General features: G+C 47.8%; 1 protein-coding gene across 2 annotated transcripts in view; it reads left to right on the forward strand.

The window, feature by feature from the left end:
- Positions 1-22,787, forward strand: part of LOC119458206 (neuropeptide Y receptor type 5) — a 299,626-nt gene that overhangs the window by 246,778 nt on the left and 30,061 nt on the right. The window contains exon 5 of one of the 2 annotated variants that reach the window (XM_037720032.2): positions 506-543. The exons of the other annotated variant lie outside the window; for it this stretch is intronic. The gene's annotated coding sequence lies outside the window, so the exon portion shown is untranslated. The remainder of the gene's footprint in view (positions 1-505; positions 544-22,787) is intronic. 2 annotated transcript variants of the gene reach the window in all.

Genomic DNA, 22,787 nt, shown 5'->3' on the forward strand with positions numbered 1-22,787 from the left:
AAGACGACAGAAACGGGGGGGGCGACACCATCCTAAAGTTTGTAAACCAGTCACCGTGACGTCATGGATTCTGACAGCATCATATCGGGTTAGCTGATTGTTTGTCCCTAAAGAAGGGACTCTATTGCATATGAAGTGAATTCTGCGACGTCACGCTGATGCATGGGCGCTGAGGTTAGGACGATATTCAAACGGAAGATTAGGCTTCATTTTCCCCTGTAAGAATCAACATTTTATCGTGAAGTGCATTACAAAAATTCAAACAATACTTTACCATTCAAGTGATGTAGTGTTGCTGTGCCGTGCCCCCCTTTGAAAAGCGTATGCGCGGATAATTTGCGGTCGGTCGCTCGGTCGGTTGGTTGGGATACGGCTCTAATTAACGGCGGCATGTGTTAAAGTTGATGCCGATGACGAAACGCAAAGGAAATAATTGCAAAATGTTGGCCCTGTTTTATTTTACACAATGCTCATTATCTTTTTCTTTTATTTCTTGCCTCCACAGCGTCACGCTGCTGAAGCTTGCCTGTACGACGACAATCGGTAAGTGATCACGCACCGGCTTTACCTTCCTCACTCCACTACCCTCACATTTTTATTTTATTGGTGTATTCCTCTCGATGAAGATGACTATCAAATGCATATATATATATATATATATATATATATATATATATATATATATATATATTGTTGTGCTTGGCAATATGTAAATAGTTATCGGGTAGCAGTATCAGCCATCGGATGCTTCAACCATGCCCGTACTGAAAACTTGCCTTGCTGTTTTCCATTGCGACTTAAAACCGTATTTGCTATCTGGTATCTCGTAGCAATCGACACTATGACCGATATTCACGTTAATTAAAGAGAGTAGTTAACCTCACTGGGTTACACATATCGCTCCTGTGCATCTGGGTAAGCTTGTGACAATAGCAAACATCTAGACAACCACTTGCACACATGGCAAATCCAAGAACGGTATCAAGCGAGCCATCCATGCGCGATATTTTCTAGCGAAGTATGCAGACTCGGAGCTGTTAAGAGCAACGCACGACTAGGCGATAAACGACGCCTGCCAGCTCAGTATCGTGATAAACACCAGCCGTTATCGGCCTGATTACATGCATGTGCACCGCAAACCGAGTGGCTGTAGTGGGCAGTGTGCTTGTAATCGTGTTTGTGATAATATAAAGAAGTTGCGCTCGTTGACCTAGTCCACGGTGTAAGATATATACTCTATATTCTTACACCGTGACCTAGTCGTAACAGCGGCCAACGAACGGATGTAGAAGTTGCGCTCACTAATAAACGAAGCCTATTGTTCATGTTCCCGCCGCTTAGTGCCTCATGAACGGTGAGCGCATCATTACCCGTGACTGTGTGCAGCCTATGCGTGTTGTCGGTTTGTTATGTGCGGGGAGACTAATACGGGTAGACTATATACGGAAACGTTTCAGTGCCACCGTTTTGAGCGTAAATGCTGCTGTTTCTTTATTGACCAAATGCACGTCACTGCCATAGTCGCTTCCTATGTATAAGATGTGTGGTTGTACGGATGTCTTCTGAGAAATTTTTCCGAAAATCTGAGAAATTTCTTAGAAGTTCTGAGAATTTAGCCCAAGATGTGGTTCACGAATATAAAACAAAATCGACTATATTGTGCATGCAAACACGAGGCACTCGCCGACCGCATAACGGCATCTCGGTCTCTCCCTCTATTGTCTACTTAGCAATGAGTGTGGCCGCATCTCCAGAAAACTAGGGTTGTTGACTGCAAGCGTGGAAAGCTGCGGACGTTACACGGGATAGACCAAAACATGCGCCGTTCACGGTATCGACCTCAGATCAACCGATCTGTTGAAACAACCGTTTATGTGTAGACTACAGCTTGGCACAGCCTGTGCTAATGGTGCGCGCTCGGGTGGTCGCTTTCGAGCTCTCTGGCGCCGCGCGTTATCTTCGACTGGTGTAAAATGTACTGAAAGATCTGAAGTTAAGAAATGACCAAACTGATGACTGCAACCGATGGATCATGGACAAAACATTTCGTAAGTCATTGTTGCAGTATCTACATGAAATGGGCCTTCATGCTTACATATAACTTTATTCCCGCATTATGTCGCGTGGCAATCCATTCCCCTTTTAAGAATAGAAAAAAAAATCCAGTGGTCGGAACACATTGACCTGGTTCATTCCGAGCGGCACGCTTCAACTCAAAGTACTCAAACGCGCTCTCACCTTCGTGGTGGGAAGCTGAGAGCGCGACCGAGATCGGAGTTCCGGTCACGAGGCTCGGTTCGGATGGAGTTTTGCGTGCGCGTGCCTTGTGCGTCCATCATGTTTGTTTATAACAGCACCAGCGCTGACGCGTTTCCGCTTCCGGACCCTGATTGATCTGTCGAGAGGCCGACCATTCGGCTCGGAGAGGCTTATGCTGGCTCCTCACTTCAGCGGGCTCCGCATCGTTGCAATCCTGGTTTATACAGCACGGTAGCAACCAGTCGAATGTGTGCTATAAGTGTTTCTCTGCATGGTACGGTCATAGCTCGTCGCTTATTTATTCTTTTGTGAGTTTATGCTGTTGAACTCATAGAACACCTTCTTTTAAACTGCAGAAGAACGTTTCACCATAACAAGCTGCCTACAAAGATGCATACCCTGTATAGGATGTTAATAACATGAGGAAAAATCTTTGGTGAATAGTCACCAGGAAAGTTGCCACATGGGGCTGCTCGAATTTTAGCAGTGCTTGATGAGAATGCAGGAATCTTTAAAAGTTAGTGAATCTGATTTTTACAATTCTTTCTGTGCCCGCGAGCCACCTACACAGCTAAACCAATCTAAAAATACCGTGTCGCTCGCTTTATCGTCTCCGAATGCTTGAGACAAACGTGTACTAGCGTCACCGAGCTAAAAGAGTCGACACGCAAGGTCGAACCATGGGCACATCCGTCACTGGCGCAAAAAGTGATTCGGGCACTATAGAGCAGTACTTGCAGTGCACCAGCCTGCGACACCGTTCAAAGTCCTACTGTGCCTCCTCCTGCGTGCGCTCGGTGCTTCCTCCCTCTTTTCTCCTTTCTATGCTCCCGTTTCACTTACACCCAGTGTAGGGTATCAAACCGGAAGCTGGTCTGGTTGACCTCGCTGCTTTTCCTCTCCTTGTTCTCTCTCTCTTTCTCTCATTTCGCGTCTCGCCCTTCTTCGTGCTTTCCCCGGCAATTCAAGAGACACATTCTTGTGAGTACCAACAAGGACGTACTTTCGCATTAATCACGCACAGTCACTCCGTCGTAAGCGGCCGCATACTAGCTATGAATTTTTTCGCTCGTCGTGCAGTATCACAATGAAACGCCCTGTCCGATGCCAGAGTTTCATGCTCTGATCGCAAAGCATTTGTAGCGTAAGTAATTATTAACATTAATTTTTAAAAATTCGTCGGCCCTTCCCCTACTAGGAATAGGGGGGCACGCGAAGCTTGTCGTACCCTCAAAATTGGGTGTCGCGTTCCCTGACCTCGGGGTTCGCTGCCCTTCGTTGACGCTGGGCTTCGGTAAGACGAGCTTTTAGCGTGGGATCTGCTCCCTGCCGCTGTAACCGAGCCTGGGTTTGGGCTGCCTTGAACGCAGGATCCGCACGGCGAGCGCGTGCCTGCTCCCCACGACGTTGACGGCGTTTCTCGTCGAAAGCGGCCCATTCCGCCGCCGACCAATCAACGCGAGGTCTTCCCATCCACTGAAAAGGAGACCCGACGCAACACGCGCGAGGCTCTTTCCTTCCTTGCCCTTCCCCCGGCGCGCCCCCGCTCCTGATTGGGTGCTCGCCGTCACGTGTTACGGGCGCGCGCCTCACGTGTTTTAAGAGCGGTCTATTCTTCGTCTTTCCCGCCGTTTTCCTTGCGCGAGACGGTTTTTTTTTTCTTTTTTTTTTCTTTTTTTTTTGCGGTCACACCTACAACGGCGGACGGTACCGACACTTGTGAGGCAATGCAAGCTTCGCTTGAAAAAGACGGGACAGAACGCAATAAACGCTAGAGACTAGAAAGAGATAACATGATCACTGAATAACAAATGCCTTTGCTTACTGCGTAGAGCAAAGAATGAGTTCCCTAACTACACGTGATTTCCAACATGACGTCAGGTGATCAAAGCATGTCAATAGCAAGAAAGAAAGAAACAAAGGAAGTAAGAATTAGAGAAGGTAGGCATAGGAATATACCCTTGTTACCGCATCACTGGTATAGTCTAATTGCTCAGACAATTACACGTTCTAAGCATGACCGAGATACGCAATTTCTTTTTTGGTAGACGGCATGCTGACTAAACTGCTGCTTTCGAAATCAGTTGTGTGCTTCAAGCAGCAAACGCGCTTAAGCGTCCATAAAGCGCTTTAGCACAGTACGTTTTAGATAGTCCGGTGTGCACCCACAATTTTTGCAATGAGGTGATCAGGGTGCTTCCGCTCTTGTTTCGCACGTTGTACACGTGCTTAATCAGCCATATGTTGAGGCATCTCCCGGTCTCTCGTGCGTAATAGCGACCTCACGACAAAGACACGTCGTAGACCACTTCTACGGAGCACTTCCCCAACGGCCTGACGTGGGCGTCACAAATTGCCCTGCTGGAGGAGTTTCGATTCTATTGCGCAAACGTCCAAACCTGTGCGAAAACTACTTCAACGCCCACTTTTTCGTCCTAGTCTCCGGACACGATTGTTGCGCGGTTTGCCACGCCTGCAAAGATGAGCCTACTATAGCGCAACGTCGCACCCTTTTGCAGTTACATTAAATAAAAATTCATCGAATATATTCGATTGGACTACGCACAATAAATATCGTCTGTAAAACGTTTTCTTGCTTGCTTCCATGGTTTATTGTATTAGTAAGTATCAGGTAAACCAGTATCGGGTATCTTCATTATTTAGTTATGTCTATTTTGTACTACTTGCCGTTCTTTGAACATTTGAACGTTATCTTGGTTGTCATTTTTATATTTCCTTGGTCTTCTTATTTCAATTATGGAGCAACTACCTATCTGTTTTGTAAGAAATGTGCCTTGAAGGTACGACATCACTACGTTACTCCTTGAAGAGGCGGGTGCGCACCGGCAATGCGGTACTGCAGATAAATCGGCTGCAGGCACTCACTGACCTGTCTTTCCTAAACTTGTGCCGGAAAGAAAAAGAAGCAAAAAAAGGGTGTGGTGGACCATACGAAATACGACTCCCGAGCCGCATGCTTTTACCCGAAGTGCCACGTGAATATTGTATGACGGTACCTGTAATGCAAGCGTTATTGTATTTATGCGCCCTTTTTCTGCGAACGACCTCCACCAGCCAATCTTCTTTTACTTTCTTTAAAATACCGGCAATTTCTTGCTCAACCCTGAGTTGGGCAGAACTCCTATGCAAAAATAAAAACAAGGAAAAGTTGAACTTGTGACCAACACTGGAGCCAATTTTGGCGCGTTCCCTGTCGCCAGGAGTAGGACTCGCGTCACCTTGCGTTGGACGTTCAGTTTGCCGTGCATCAGACCACCAGAGCACACTCCTGGGACTCAACTTCTATCTCTCTCTCTCTCTCTCTCTTTTTTTTAATCCTAAGTCGGTGATCCATCCTTGATCTAAACCACGCGCACATTTTATGTCCGGGTTCAGGAGTCCTCACTGTGTTCCGGGAAACGGACTCTAGCCAGTTTACTGCCACGTTGGCGAAGCAAAAAGCTGTCGTGCGCACAGCCACAGAGACAAATAATGAAATGGCCAAAGAAAAGAAAAACGGTTTAGCAGAGTAAAATTGCGCGGAAAGTAAGCAGCCGAACGAAACGACAAGCCCTGCGCTTGACCCTGCCCGTGCGTGCAGCGAAGAGAGGAAAGCGAATCACACAGAATGCCGAAATCTGAGAACTGCCTCGCAGACAGACGGAACGCGGAGGAGAAGTGTAAAACCAGAAAGCATAGCAGCCGTTCTAACGAGAAAGATCGCAGCTGATGCGACGCCAGCCGGTCTTCTTTGGGGGGTTTCCGGGTACGAGGAAAAGCTTTCTGCGCATTAGCGTCGAGCGCTGCATGGCGCGCCTGTGAGAACAGAGCGGCGTCGCCGTTTTCAGTGCGCAGTGTCGGAGAGCGACGGTGGACAGGCTCCACTGGCGGCAAGCTGAGAGCCGCGCGCATATGCGCATACCTCGTCTCTAGATGGTGAAAGGCCGTCCCCTCTTCAGTCCGGCGCACGGAATCTTGGGCGGTGGCGCGGTTACCCAGTGCGTATGTCGAAGGATTGCCACGGCTCCCCGGAGGAAAAATGCCGTCCGTGTCAGCTTTTCCAGCACTATCCGTACACCACTGCTGCTGCTGCTGCTGCTGCTGATGCTCGTTCATTCGAGCGCGTATACGCGGAATTTCGTTTTCTCCAATGCATTTATTTCTGCGCACTCAATCCTATAGTGCTGCACTGATCCGAGTGCGTATGTATCGTTATACGTACATATGTATACGCGAGCAAACAGAGCAGAGCTCTCAGTGGTGCGTCCTGCCTGCGCTTTCTTTTTTTGCATGTGTGTGGGTAGAAGTAGTAGTAGTTGAAGAATGGCTTTTGTGCCAATGGTAACGGCATCTATACTTTCGCGTGCTTTTGCCGCAATCAACGCGTGTTTGTTCTCGTGCACGTACACGACGCTCTGCGACTCGTGGGAGCCATTTCCTCATCCCCGCCTCGATGGGCAATCTCGACAGGATGCACAGTGACGGCAGTCGCGACAAATCTAGGTCAACTCGCTGGAGAATAAGCCGCTCTCACCTTCGAGACAGTGTCGAGGATGCGTCTGATTGTGAGCGAAAGTATTTTCGCTAAGGCGGGCGAGCCACACGAACGAGTTGGCTGAATCGCTCCCTTATTTGAATACTGCGTCGCCGTTATCTGCATGCTCGTCGGCCTTATTTGAATACAGCGCGGTGTAGAGAAAGACTGTCAGAACGGCTTCTCGAAAGATCGCCAACATCCCATTCCGCCTTTCCCGTCCTGGTGGCGCCAGGCGTGCCGCAATAGTGGAGCACATTAAGATTACAAATGCGCCGCGCACGTCAGAGACGAATGGAGCGCGTCAAAGCCGCTCCAGATTTCGACGCGCGCAAGAGTGAACGGAGTGGGGGGAGCATTCGGTCCCGTAACAGATTTAGGCGCGGGACCAAGCTGTTAGCTCCGCGCACCGGGGGCCACCGTGGGGTTCCTGCATCTCATAACGAAGAAAAAGTTAACAAAGCGGGTTCCTGCGGCAGCGTGACGTCAGTGACGGCGCGCCAAGTTCGCACCAGTGTCTGCCTCACTCCGTGGTTCTCACGTCCCACGCAATTTCCTGATGTCTGCCGTTGTTCGCCGCCTTCGCACCCAGCGGGCTAGCGGAGAGTTGCCGAGCGGCGCCAGTCTCATTGCTTCGCGTAGTTGCCACGCGTCGTGAAAGTCTGGTGCATTTCGCCTTCTTCTGCACATGTGTACTTACGCTTTGTCGTAAGAACTTATTCTTTTTTTTCCCTTATGACCATACTTACGTCATTCGTCTCGCCCCTTTTTCTCGACGAGCTAAGACAGAAGCAGTGGCGTAACGAGCTGTCCCTGGGCTTGTGCTGCCATCCTCTTTTCCCGTCGTGTACCATTGTCTTTCCATGCTCGCAATTCCCTCGCTCTTAATTTTTTCCTGCAGTGTTCGTTTGGACCTGGTTTCACGAAGTATAAATAAAGAAAACATTTTCGAAATATATTTCGAAGTATTTATTATAATGTGAGAGCATGCAACGATATGATTGCATTATGAACGCAGGTATCTTAATATCTCTTTTCTCCCTAATCACTTCAACCGGTTCGAGCTTAAGTGTTGGTGCGGTATGAGGAAAACAACTCGCAGTTTCACTTGTCCCGCAGGTCTTGAGTTATTTGCTGGCGATTGCCATGATATTCGTAGCTGGTGCTATCCTCAAAGCGTATACGGCTGCCGTCCTTTTCCGCTGCTTCTTTGGCGTCTTATTTTTTTTTTTTTTTTTTTTGGGGGGGGGGGGTATTCTTATTCTTTGGCCCAACGTCACAGTTCTTTCGCGCTGATATGGTGCTTCTCCGTCATGAGTTATAATGCGTCGCAATCTCTCCAAGAAGGACTATATAATTCCTCCAAAGCTATGATGGCACTGATTAGTTCGTGGTTCAGTCGGCTGGTGGCCGGGGAGGCCGGGGAGGCCGGGGTTCTACTTCCGGATCGATCAGCATGTAAAATTTGCTCTCAGCTGTTACACGGTAGCGAGTGATGAATGATCTCTGGCGAGACGGCGATATCGACAATTTTGTTCTAAATTAGCTGTAGACCATGCCCGACTCCGCATAGTCCACATGTTTGACAGAAAACTGCTTGATGCAGAATATATGCATATCATGCCTTAAAAGAATCGATATAAGAAGCGCATGATAAAATGGCGCATGATAAAATGGCGCATTTTACAACTTGTATTCAGAGTCCATGCATCACACGTGAATGATATTTATTGTGAGCCACAGCACAGGGCGAGTTGCAATGAGCAACGAAATATGCCCGCTTTGATGGTAATATCCTCTGCTGCAGCGAATAATAAAACTGGAAGAAACTACCGAGACCCCAGTGAACCTGATTCACTTTGTCCTTTGACAAAAGTTTGTCCTATTTGTGGAGTTAACTATTTCTGAACCGGTGCTAGTCGGGGGACTGCTATCAAATTTACATGTCTTAAACAGCAGCTGAAACCATTTCCGCAACCATCGCCGCGTGAATTCAAGGTTTTTAGGTAAAGACTGTAATTTTGGGCATAATTAAGCTTGTAATCAGCACGTACGCATCTCTAACCTAATCTACCTAACAATCCCGCTCCTTCTTACGCAATATATCTCCGACGTGTAAGCGCCGTTCACAGATGAGCCATCATCACAGTGATTATCACGGCGATCGCTATCGTGAGTGGCGAGTGCCCTCGGCCAATGAGAAAAGGCTATTACGTGAACTTTTGTGAATACTGGCCTTGCTCACCCTTTCCCGCGATATATTTTATCTCTAATATGGTGAACAGCGCACACGTCAGGAGTGACACAGCGAGAAGCGATATGGGAAAGGCAGAATGGTTAACCAGGCTGAGTCCGGTTGGCGACCCTTTACTGAGAGAAGTGAGGAAAGGGAACTAAAAGAGGAACAGAAAGAGAGAAGAATAGTTCGTCGTTCTGTCACTCACAAGCGGTCAGGTAGATTGGCGGCGGAACGCAGCAGTGGTTCACTGGCTTTGTATACACTGCACACGCGTGTAAGTCACGGTCCCAGGATCTTCTGTTCTGTAAAAGGCTTGTCGTCTATTTCCCTCAAGTGGTCCAAAGGACAAACATCTGACTGGACAAATAGACGTGCAAACAGGTCAGATGTGCTAACTATATCTACCGATTTGTATTCAAAGGAAGGAAGGAAAGAGTGAAGAAGGAAAGGCAGGGAGGTTAACCAGTTTAGCACAACCGGTTTGCTACCCTACACATGGGAGCGGGATGGGGGGAATGAAAGATGGGGAGGAGAGATAGAGAGAGACCACATAGCACGGCACCCATATCGTTAGTCACAGTCCGTCACTCTTGCGTGGTACGTGACATCACTGTCACAGCCGCTTGTCCCAAGTCCGTTTCAATACCTTGACAATATCAATACCTTGACAATATCAATACTTTGACAATAGACCAATGTCAGTTGAAACGATTCTCACATGTCGTCGACAGAAGACATCGCAGCTGAAGGCGACGAAGGGACTACTTAAGTTTTTAAAAATTTGTATTCAAAACCCTACACTATACTATGCAGGACACAAATGACAAGTTTGCAGACGCGAAAGCGCAGCGCTATCTAAAATTAGTTGTTGTACGCCGTTGTCTTTGGGCATTTCCGTCACCATCCTACAAACATGCGGCGCGTGAGTTTGTGTCCCATTGTGAGGTCTGGCATGCAGGAAGTCGAGATGCCAGTCGTGCTCTCCCGCAAGCTGCGCGGGCCGTCTCGGTGCCGCATTCGCGCCCGCCTGGGAGGGCGCCCTTCCTTCACCTGTCTCCCGACGCCGACGGGGGCCAGTTATCGCCTTTCACGCCCAGCACTCAATGCGCACACGAAATAAGATCCGCGGAGAGATCGTGACCGCTTGTCTTTGCTAATCAATGCGTGGAACGGGCAGTGTGGCCGCTGTCATCCGAGTCGTTGATGTTTGCGTAAACTGCAGTATACGACGGAGTGACCTCGTCATCTCGTTTTTCCTATGGAACTATAACCCGGGCGTAGCACGCCTCCCTGCCGCTACCTCCCGAGGCGCTAAATGAAGAGATTGAAATAGCAGTTATCGTCTTTCATCGCCGACAGTAATTGCGCGCGCCGCGAAACTGGAGCCCACAACACCAGTTCGTTTCTCTTTGACCGGTCCGGGAAGTCAGCAAGACGACTTAGACGCGCCGAGTTGTGGAGATGGGTGACAGCCCGTGCGGAACGAGTCGACGAAACGTAAGGCCACTCTCGGCTCTCTTCCGGGTAAACGAGCAGCCCGACGTGACCCTTCTACGTACGAGTTTCGAAAAAAAAGTGAAGATAAAAAAAGAAAGTCGGTTTGTGCGGAAGAAATGTACCTAGAACTTGAGACACCCCGATGAAGACGCCTTAAGAAGCTGTATTTTCGCTTTTCTCGCTCTCTGGCTCTCCTCCTATTTCTCCGGTTGAGGTCCTCAAGAAAGTGCGTTAAATGTGTGTAGGAGACAAAAAGAGAGAGAGAGAGAGAAAAGTGAGTGGTGGGAGAAGTTGCGTTCAGTTTCTACAACCTTAGCTTCTTGAAACCAGATGATGTTTGAGTCGTCCACTTACGAAGTGAGTTGTGGAAGATGTTCAAAAGAACACATCTTTTTTTGCGAATATGTTTTATTGTTCGATACATTCCCCTACTTAATGCGTTGAGGGACACTCTCGTCGTGTTTTTAGCTATTTGTTGTGATTTTCTTTTTTGAGTGCCTGGTCATATTCTTGAACGAGAAGAAAGGGAACCGAGGGGCCCGTTTTTCATTATCATATAAGAAGCCAACAAACAGTGACACCAAGGACAACATAGCGGAAATACTTGTACTTACTGATTGAATTAAAGAAATGATAAATTAATGGAAATGAATATGAATGAAAAGCAATTGTTCGCAGGTGGGGAACGAACCCACGTCTTCGCATTACGCGTGCGATGCTCTCACCATTGAGCTACCGCGGAGCCGTTTTCCCATCCACTTTTGGGGGTATTTATGTGTCTGCAACTAGAATTAACCCTGGGAGTGTTAGCCAGCGCCACCACTCACAAGCCTAGGGGCGGATGTGGAACATCCTTTCTGCCGCAGGTTCGTTCCCCACCTGCGGACAGTTGCTTTTTCATCCATATTCATTTCCATTAATTTATCATTTCTTTAATTTAATCAGTAAGTACAAGTATTTTCCCCTATGTTGTCCTTGGTGTCATTGTTTGTTGGCTTCTTATATATGATATGATAATAAAAAACAGGCCCCTCGGTTCCCTTTCTTCTCGTTCATTACATAACGAGGGCTCGAATTCGGCAACATTGATGCCTTCAGGTAGCAATGTGGGTTTATTTACCAGTTGCCATCACCCAAAAAGATCACGTGCTCGTGACGCCTGCGGCAGAAAGGATGTTCCACATCCGCCCCTAGGTTTGTGAGTGGTGGCGCTGGCTAACACTCCCAGGGTTAATTCTAGTTGCAGACACATAAATACCCCAGAAAGTGGATGGGAAAACGGCTCCGCGGTAGCTCAATGGTGAGAGCATCGCACGCGTAATGCGAAGACGTGGGTTCGTTCCCCACCTGCGGACAGTTGCTTTTTCATCCATATTTATTTCCATTCATTTATCATTTCTTTAATTCAATCAGTAAGTACAAGTATTTTCCCCTATGTTGTCCTTGGGGTCATTGTTTGTTGGCTTCTTATGATATGGTCATATTCTTCATATTCATCAGTGTTCTTGCCGCCTTACTGCAGAAAATGTATGCTTAAATCCTCGCGCTACCGAGTGGGACAGTAATCAATGATCGGAAGCTCACCATTTATCTTTTAGTCGAAACTCATGTCAGACGCTCAACTGATGGTAAGGGAGAAGATAGTTTGGAAGATGTTTCATTCTAGAACAAAGGAGTAAAGTGCAATACTTCTCCTTTGCTTTGGGATACCAGCGCTCTCTGTCAGCGTCGTAATAAAGGCATCCTGGCCTTAATCGAGGCTTTACAAGCTCACTTCACGCAAATTTTAGCGCGGAGCGAAAAAATAAAAACAGTTTTTAGTACACAGCATTAGTAGCTCTCCATAATACGAGCGTCTGCTTGCAATCGCTCGCTCTGGCTTAAGGAAAACACTGGAAACATGGGTATGCACGAATATGCATTTCAAGAATGGTGTTGATAGACGCCGTAAAAGAGCACATCGATAGCGCTAATCAAATGCGCAGGTATATAACTGTGCAAGATACAGTATTAGAGAGCGAGAAAGAAAAAGGAAGGCAGGTAGGTTAACCTGATTGCTCTCGCTTTTCTACCCTACACTGGGGGAGGGGAAAAACGGAATCAAAACGAAAAGAAGAAAGTAAAGGGATGATAAGTGATGCACGCGCACTCATACAAGCGTTCGCCGTGCATTTAAAGGTGGTCGCTCAGGCCAGTCGTCTTTAAAAAGTGCGGTAGGGCTCTGGTGGCTTTCTGTGCAATTGACAGCTGAGTTTCTATTGAAAGTCACGACAGTAGTACGCAACTCGTGTCAAGACCGGCATGTCACTAAAAACAACGCTTGTGTTGAATTCACATGACCGGCCGGACCGCTCATAAAGTCCGCAGACTATGGTGTAACGCGCCTGATTCGCAAAAATTCGTCTGTGGCGTCCTGGTGTTTTATTGCGATAGCAATTATATGGACACTCCAGACGTATTTTTGCCGTCACCGTCGCCGTCGCCGTTGCCGTGAGGTTCCGTATAAAGTGTAACGACGACAAAATCGTCGCCGCGCGCCGGACGCTGCGTGTGCGATTGAAAGCGAGCGCGGGTGATCCGGCAACCACAGCTTATCGCTCATGCGAGAGAGGACGGATCTGCCGCGCAGGCGCCGTATGTTGAAGGCTATCTGCGATGTCGCTAAAGTGTGCGCCATCGGGAGCCTCATCTTCAAAGCCATCTGCGATGGGCACAAAGTGCATTCGCCCTAGTGCCGGTAGCTTCGTATGCGCTGTGCTTTCGACATTCAGTTCGCGCTGAAGTGAAAGCCAGCGCAAAGGTCAATTTTCTCGCTGCCGCTGGCGCGCTTCGTCACTCCAGCGTTTTGACGGGTTTCCGCGGTCATTGAGCGAGATGTGTTCATGTTTACCTGTGCGCGCGTGACACCGTGCTTGTTTATTTTGTTAGTAAGCGAATATTTACAGCTTTACACGGCCGATACAACTACTATCCTTTCTTCGTATAGCTATCTACTAATGTGTTATCGCAATCAATGCTTCGTATTTCGGGTGGAACTGCGATTTTTTTCTTTTTTTTGCACTCGAACCACGTCTCGCTTGTCCGCGGACTGAATCTGCAATCCGCCCCGCCACGTGAATCCATTTTTAAGCCCCATTGTGCATAGACAGAAAAAAAAGAAAAGAAATGAAACAAAAAAAAAGAAAACACGCTTTCCTAAGTCTGTCTCGAGAAAGTGACAGAATATTTCCACTAGTTAACTTCACCAAGGTGAAGCGAGCGTAAACGGTAGTCATCAGCTCAAGGGGCGTCTAAGAATAGTGCTAGCCTGCCGCGGTTGCTTTGTGGCTATGGTGTTTGGCTGCTAAGCACGAGGTCGCGGGATCAAATCCCGGCCACGATGGCCGCATTTCGATGGGGGCCAAATGCGAAAATACCCGCGTACATAGATTTCAGGCACACGTTAAAGAACTCCAGGTGGACCAAATTATTCCGGAGTCGCCCACTACGGCGTGCCTGATAATCAGATCATGGTTTTGGCACGTAAAACCCCATAATTTAATTTTGTTTAGATAAGGGCTAGTGACAGGAACAAACAGTACAAAAGTCCATCTATTCTTTTTTTGTTTTGTTTTGTTTTCTTGATGTGCACTCCTCTCTATTGCTTCTGGGTGAAACCGACAAGACAGCTTTCGTGCACACAATCCGCATTGTTTCCTCGGGTGACCTGGCGTCAATGTCAGCCCGAAAGCTTTTCGGTTTTCTACAGTGAAGCATGCGCCTCTCTCGCGCTGTCTTTTGTCCTGAGGAACTTCACCACATGCGCTGAGCACTTTCTCCTCGGGTGTCGGAGGTCACCCAGTTTCCGGTGCACTTGTGCTATTCCATTCCGCAGCAGCTCGCATTTTACTGCCGCCACCAGCGGCGATGGCAACTCTGGGTTCTGAAGTTTAGATCTCGATTCTCGCTCTTTGAAAGCTCGTATACGCGTCTCACACACAGACACAATTTTTGGCGTACTTCATTTTGTCGAAACTCGACTCTTCCGGTCGACGGCGTCGTGGTGGCGCAAGCTCTCGTTGATTTCCTCCCAAGAACGTCTCCTGCAGTTGCCGTCCGTTGCGAAGGGCCCCTCGAATTATGGGTGTTGCGCACTTTCCGGATTGAATGTGTCCAACGCTAAGGCCTTCTGGGCCAAATCCACGCCCCCCAAAAATTTAAAAAAACATCGAAAGGAAGAAAACATTTTCGGCCAGTGTATTTTCTGTCATCACTGTCATCACATATACTTAGTTCTCGGCGCTAACGCGTAATTTAGACAATTTTTTGAAGCAATGCTGTAGTCACCTAATTATAATGGCGCAGGACAAACTGTCCGCGACACTGGTATTAATGTTAGCACGTGGGTATAGCAGTGGGAGCGGTCATCTGGGGTTCAACAGGGCCGCTCCGATGCCAGAACTATAATATGACGTGAAGACGAAGCCGTTAAGGCGTGGTTTGTCTGAAAAGCAGCAGCATCAGGTACGAGGCTTTAAGAGTGTTTTGTTGACTTTCTGTAATGTATCAAAAATCCTCTGTCGTCGACAAAAAGAAACGCACTTCTAGCGTTAACGACGAAGTATATTTGTCAGTCGCTCAAAATTGCTAAAATTGCTGTTGCTGTAGCGCGCCTGGCCTAATCCGATTGCATCACCTCGAAGCATGGCTGCGCTCTATTCGCGGTGATTGCCAATCATAAAATACTTAATGACGCAGTGAAAGAAAGCTATATATATATATATATATATATATATATATATATATATATATATAAGCACAGCGGCAGTGGCATTGTGAAGCCTGCCTAGCAGAAAAACAATTCTGATGCTACCGAATCATGTAATATAATCAGGAAAACTCTTCCAATACTTCAGCTTACTGTAACCGCCTAACACAGAACCTATGTGATTGCGAAAGCCTCCGATCTGAAAAAGTTGCGAAAATGCTGTCAAAGAAGCGCTTTCAGAGTTACAGGAGAGTATATCATGAGAAAAAAAGAAAAGAAAAAACGAAGTTCATTGGGGATCGGTTCGTCTACTCAAATAATTGGCTTACGCGGGCACGTTTGTATTTTGCTTTGAAGCGAAGGCAATCTTGTTAATCCTCAACATTTGTTCATTTGATGAGGAACACACACGGTTTTTAATCTGACAGCAGAGTGTTTAGAGCTAAAACCGAATAACTTTCATGTCCTTGCTTTGCTTATCTGCGCTTCTCACCCGAAAAGAGGCTTGGCTTTACATAGCTACATAGTTGGTATACTGAAATACCTGCGCAACGTCTGACATGTAGCTATGGTTAATTACTGTCTCCGACCAGTATCACAGAGCTTGAGCGCCGCAGTGTGACTTTTAATCTTTCGGTATAAACTACCATAGAACACGGGTTCGTTGCACGCTCTGCTTGCAAAACTCGCATGCTCACTTTAATTAACCAGAGATGTCGTTCTCACAAAATGTGCTCGTTTTCCCTTCTTCGGGGCTGTCAGTCTCCCGGAGGGCGTTGCTTCACACCAATACGCCAATTTCTATTTCTGCAAGAGTAGTAGTTTCAATGATGAACTGTCTGCGTGAATGCGTATTTTTGTACGTGTGTGTGTGTAGGCGTGCGTGTATGTGTGCGTGCGTGCGTGTGTGTGTGCGTGTTTGTGTGCCTTTTGGTAGCTTTATCAACGTGTGGACAAAGAAGCTCTCTAAGCCGAGTGAACATTATCCTATTCCGGGGCACGTAACTACAAAATTTTCATTCCAATTTTGTATGTGCAATTGACGAAGTCGTGAGGGTGCTCTGGCAGAAATTTGCAGCGCATATTTTTAGCATAATACAGCGTGGCGCCCTCGTCAACTGGATAAGTTGCATATACGCGACAGGAAGCGAAGAAATGGCCAAAAAAAAAAAAAAAAGCTGTGGTTTCGCTTTAACCATCAAGAGCGATAGCAATGTACTAGACGATTAGACGAAGGCTCGTAGTTTTATAGGCCGTAAAAGTTACATTAAACATTCGCAGACAAACATTTTAAGATCTCACTCTATGGCCGTGAGAACTCACTGTCAAGACACTGGCTCGAGAATCAGGCGCCGGCAGCGGGAACCACGCATTCTTGTCCCAAAGCGAACATTTTGTGCGGCCGCTCGCTTCAACATTTCAACTGTGCCGCGTCTACAAAACTCACATTACGCGACCTCCCACACTCGGCGGGCGGAAAGAAGGCAGCGCACCTGAAGCCGCCAGCCATCGCGTCTCGCCCTTAGGCCTGGCGCCCGCATGGACATGTTCCCCAACATAACGTCGAGCGGGCCGCGTATTCGCTCAGTCGCGCGGACTGCCATGCGAAGCCACATCTTGGCTATAGAGGAGGAGAGGCGCTCTCCGCGCACTCCCTTTGCGCGGGCTCAATCGCGCGGGCAGACGGCGTGCATGAGGCCCCTGTCTCTCTCGGCTCACCCTCGCATGCTTGCCCTCACACCCAGAGCATGCGGCGCACGGCCAGTCATTCTCCTCGTTCTTTGGCTTTCTGATTAACATCGCGGCGACGGCAACAATTCACCTGGAGTGTCCGTATTATTGATATGGCAATAAAATGCTTTAGTTCGTTCACGAAAATACATGAAGCGGTAGCAAGCATATCTGGCGCGTTATTGAGCGCGGCAGAACCAACACAATTTAGCACGTCAGTTCAGTTGTAGAGGAGATTGGTAGTGGTAAACGAACAATCTTTCGTCGAGGATGGCCACTTCTGCTTCCCCCTCTTTCTTATCCTCTCTTTCACTTCTTCAGGCCGGCATGGCCTAAATTATTTCACCTTGATGCTTATTTAACATGCACACTGTGCAGGTTAAATTGCATGATGTGCAATGCATGATGTACACCGCGACCACTGGCCCGGGAGACAGTGCTGCTCAAAGCAATCGTTGTTCAACAAGGGGAAAGCTCCAAGTTTAATACCGGCCGAGTTATTTTCTTTTGCTCAATCCTCATTGTCGTTGGGAAAAGTGCATGATTATTATCATGATCCTACAGCCGCTACAATGGCGGCCTATATATGGTGAAGATGCACTGCGCGAATGAACGTGCCGTAAAGAATTAACGCTAGTGGCACTGACCTTTTTTTTGACGAGACTTTTTAGGTTACGAAAACGTCGTGTGCTGAGATAGAACACACTGCACTCTTAAAATATGCAAGAAAGGGGCCCTTTAAACGCACGTCCGCACACACAGTGAAACATTTTATGATAGCGAGTGCATATTGGTGAGCTTCAGTAGAGGTCAAGGTGTTGTCTTGCGTGTAAGAAAAAGAAAAAGCAGAGCGCAAGAAACAGCGATTTCGCATACGCGGCAAGCAGGGCGATTTTACTCGTACATACGTGAGCACAAATAAATATGCCATGATCTCCTTGTATTACGTGCGCATGCCAATAAACTGCATTATAAAACGAGACATAAAGCTATGAATTGTGCAGTATTGTACATTGGCATACCAGAAAGCATCAGACACACAAGCGACCGCGCGGCCAATAACATCTGACGCAATATAGCTTGCGGAAAAAAGTGGTCCAACGGACAATCACTGCCAGAGTGCACCAAGAGCATGGTAATGAGGTGGCGATCTTCGTACGTAGCGCAAAGATACGTGTAAGGTGGCCGTAAAGATGTCTAACATTTGCCAGCATATGAGGCTTGTCGACCAACGTTGAACTGCACGCACGTGTAATGGCTTTCTCGTTTAATTCTTTGCACCTAGAGAAATAGCCATGCGAAATGTCTCACTACAAACAAGCGTCGCTTCCTTTACTGAAGGTTATAACCAGGAACGCGGGCGACTGGCTAACCTCATACACGTGACGAGGCGTTAGGGAAAAAGACGAGTAGGGCACGGGAAGCTACTGATAGTACTTGTAGTAGTACCGATCACGACAGAAGCTACTCATAGATCTTGTAGATGATCGGTCAAGTCCAGCTGCTTATAGCTTCTGAGTCGAATAAAGATAAGAGAAACACTTGGAGCATATATGTCGGGTCTGTTGGATAGGCTTGCTCGTTCGTGCGTGTTATTTTCCGCTCCTTGTGCAACTTCTCTGGAGAAACCTTATTGTCGGCACCAAGGTTACATTTTTGCGAACACTCAAGAGCCGTTCATTTTCTTTCTTTACGCGGCGCGCATAATACGCTGCCGAATGAAGCGAACCACAAGCGCAAGTCGTCACCAACCGTATTCACACCCTCACGGGGGGCGAACGGTCTCGCACGGTGTTGAAAGTGGCCGTTTCGACAATCCCGTGTCCGGCGGCCCGTCGTGCCGGGAATCCCCGACGGAAAACACAACCTGCGCCTTCGACACGCTTTGAAAAACGGGTCGTAAATATATGCCGCACGACTGGGTCCTGCCGGCCGGCCAGTCAGGCGGTTTTTTGAATGCAGACCGACGACCGATGTGAAGATTTACGGTCGTTCGAGTGCTATACTGAAGCTGTATATAGCCGAGAAACTATTGGGCTGGACAAAGCGGGCTTTGGCACTATAACATAAGAAAGGTCAGTGCTTCTCTTGATATTTCCCTCTCGTCCGAGAGCTCAAATAAAGACAGAAAAACATTATGCAAAGTCTGTGGGCGCAATTCCTTCTTTGTTTCACGTATTCCGGGTTTATTTTAACGCGTCCGTTTTCTTTTTCTATCTCTCTTTCTGTCGCTGCTTTTTACCTTTAGCGAGCTCACTGATCAGCGCACTGCCCCAGAAAGTGTTCACTGAAGGAGAAAGAGAAGTGGAGTTTTCGAAAAAGAACTCCTATAAGTGCTTCTCTAAGACCTTTGAAATTCATCCGACTTCTTTGATTTGGGCGCAAGAAAGCGATGAAGTGGTTTACAGGTGTGTTGCGTCTTAGAAGATGCTTAATAGAGAGGTTTAGAATAGGGGCCCCAAGAGTTTGGGGCCCCAAAGAGCTTTGCGGGTGTTAGCGTTGGGGCATGCAGGAGTGAAGAGTTTTAGAATAGGGCTTTGCGCTTGCGAATAGCGTCTTGCGCTTGCAGCGCCACTACGGTGTCAAAGAGAAACTGTTACAAATATTAAGATAAACTATACCATTTTATGATAAGAAGAGTAATTTTTTTACTTTCACGCTTTTGCCTTTAATAACATTTTAGAGGTTATTCTAATAACAGCAAGCGATTTGTTGCGCTTAATTTGGAGTAACCAATTTTACGTGCCTTCACGAGCCAAGCTAATCCATGTTAGGCCTACGAGCCATGAAATTGACAATCGAATTCGGAATCAGCGGCGTCTAGGGGATCAATCTTCATTACACATGTTAGTTGAGAGAAAGCGATAAACGCAGTCACTTCTCCTAGCTTACGAATTTCATGCGCTACCACGAATCGAGCCTAGTTTGGTGCTCGGTGAGAGCCGTGGCTTCGATGGGCGCCGCCATGTTTGTTGGCGCAAAGAGAGAGAGAAAAAAAGGTGAAGGAAAGACAGGGAGGTTAACCAGACATTATCTCCGGTTGGCTACCTTGTACCGGGGGAGGGGTAAAGGGATTCGACAGGAGAGAGAGAGAAAAAATAAGTACAAAAAAGGGGAAAAAAAAGGAAAGAAAAAAAATCACACACACACACACACACACACACAACTGAACTGTTTCTGTGGGCATTGTCAGTCTGCGAAGGCGTTCTAGTGTTGAATAGTGTCAACGTCCCATCCTACGTCACACAGTGTACAGTCACAATTTGTCACTGAGTTCGGTGTCTTTTAAATAACGCAGCAGTGCCTTCAAGGTGGCTCGCGCTGTTTTTCGTGTAGGCCAGTTTACAAGGATGTTGATTTGCGTTATTAAGCGTTTGTCCAGTTGACCTATCGTGGCTGAGAGAGCTGCTCTCTGCGGGTTAAAACGAGGGCACTCACAAAGAAGGTGTGCGATTGTTTCGTTGCACCGGAAGAGTGTTCGAATCACAGTCGGTCAGATAGGCCGGTGGCTCGCAAGAAGCGCAGAAGCGCCTGCACGGCCTTCTTCTGTGACGTTGGGTCCAGTCTGTGGTGGAGAATTTTTTCTTCCGACAGAGGCCGGTCGTCCAATTGGTTGAACGCGTTGGTAAGAGAATGTCTTTGCGCACTGTACTGCGGGCAGTCGCACAAAATATGTACAATTGATTCTTCATTGCCGCAGTGGTCACAGGCTGCGCTGTCGGCCATTCCTATGCGGAACGCATAGGCGTTGGTAAACGCAACGCCCAACCATAATCTGCACAAAAGTGTTGCGTCTCCTCGGCGAAGCCTTGATGGTACTCGAAGGCTTAGGGTTGGGTCCAGAGAGTATAAGCGAGCATGCATGAAGTGCGATTCATTCCATTGTGACCTTGTGCGTTGGCGGGCGATCACGCGGAGCTTCCGTGCAGCGTCAGTCCTAGAAAGTGGAATGGGTCGTTTGTGATCTTCTTTATGAGCTGTGCGGGCAGCTTGATCGGCCCGTTCATTGCCGATAATTCCATAGTGACTTGGAAGCCACTGAGCCACTGAAAAGTTATTTCTTGCCCTATCTCAGTCAGATTGTGTATTGCCTCGGCAATCTCAAAGACCAGCTGCTCGTGTGGACCGCGGCGTAAAGGTGATAGTAGAGACTGCAGAGCCGCCTTTGAGTCGGAGAAAATTGTCCATTTGTGTGTCACTTGATCACTAATGAATTGCAGCGCGGCACAAAGTGCTGCGAGCTCTGCTGCCGTCGATGTTGTGACGTGAGACGTCTTGAATTTAATAGTTGTGCCCATCGTTGGTATCACCACTGCCGCGGTAGAGCTGTTCGGCAGGACGGAGCCGTCGGTGTATATATGGGCAGAGTCTTGGTACTTCTCGTACAACAGAAGTAAGGCGAGCTGTTTAAAGGCTGGTGATGACAGCTCTGCTTTTTTGTGGATGCCAGGTATTGTCAGGTTGATATTTGGCTGTGTAAGGCACCACGGAGGAATCGAAGGTCTTGTGGCAGGAGTGAAGCAAGTTGGTAAAGATTCACCATGCGTGGCTATTGTTTGGCAGAAAGAGGTACGTTGTCTGTCCGCTGGCAGAGATGCCAGGTGGTGGTGGGGAGTCCGGGCAAGATGTCGTATATGTGTCCTTAATGCTTCAACCTCAATGTGAGTCTTGGCGAGGTGGTCTCCAGCAATTGCTATAGTCGCCACTGTGGATGCACTCCGAGGCAGGCCTAGGCAAATGCGGAGCGCTTGTGCTTGAACACTTTGTATGGTGCGCAGACTCGTTTTGTTGACGTTAGTTAAGGCTGGCAAGCTGTACCGCAGGAAGCCAAGAAACAGCACATTGTATAGTTGCAGCATAGCACTTGTGGACATTCCCCATGTCTTTCCAGTGAAGAACTTAAACAGGTGACAGATGCCTGTTAACCGCTTCTTCATGTATGAAACATGATGGCTCCATGACATGTCTCTGTCAATTATAACGCCTAGAAACTTGTAAGATCGAATGTAGGGTATTCTTTGGCCATTTATCAATACGCTGTAGTCTGCCATGGGCTTCCGTGTAAATGCCACAAGTGCGCATTTCCCAGACGATATTTCCAGACCTCGATTCCGGAGGTAAATAGCAGTCTGAGATGCGGCTTTCTGATCCTCGCACGCAGTTGTAGGCGTGTTACTGCAGACGTCCAAACGCAGATGTCATCCGCATACATTGATAGCTGAACTGTGTTTGGCAGGTGCTCAATGAGAGACAGGAGAGTCAGATTAAACAGCACAGGGCTGAGGAAACCGCCCTGGGGGACGCCGCGGTAGCTGTAATGTAGAGAGGTGTGGCCGTCCTCAGTGTTCACGAAAAAGGATCGCATGGAGAGGTAGTCGCGTATCCATTGAAACATCCGGCCGCCCACACCTACCTCTTCGAGAGCAGTAAGTATGGCTTCATGTGTAATGTTGTCATATGCCCCTTTCACGTCAAGAAACAAGGAAGCGCAAAGACGCTTTCGGCATTTTTCGTGCTGAACGTAGGTGGCTAGGTCGACGACGTTATCTATTGATGATCGACCACGGCGAAAGCCCGTCATAGCCTCTGGGTAAATGTTGTGGTACTCTAGGTACCACTCCAGGCGTCCTAGGATCATTCTCTCCATTACTTTGCCCACACAACTAGCCAAAGCGATCGGGCGATACGATGAGAGCGCCAAAGGCGATTTGCCAGGCTTCAGTAGTGGAACCAGGCGACTGGTTTTCCAGCTTATCGGAAGCGTGCCATCTCGCCAAGAT

The sequence above is a fragment of the Dermacentor silvarum genome, chromosome 1 (assembly GCF_013339745.2).
Source record: "Dermacentor silvarum isolate Dsil-2018 chromosome 1, BIME_Dsil_1.4, whole genome shotgun sequence".
Taxonomy (NCBI): Eukaryota; Metazoa; Arthropoda; class Arachnida; order Ixodida; family Ixodidae; genus Dermacentor; species Dermacentor silvarum.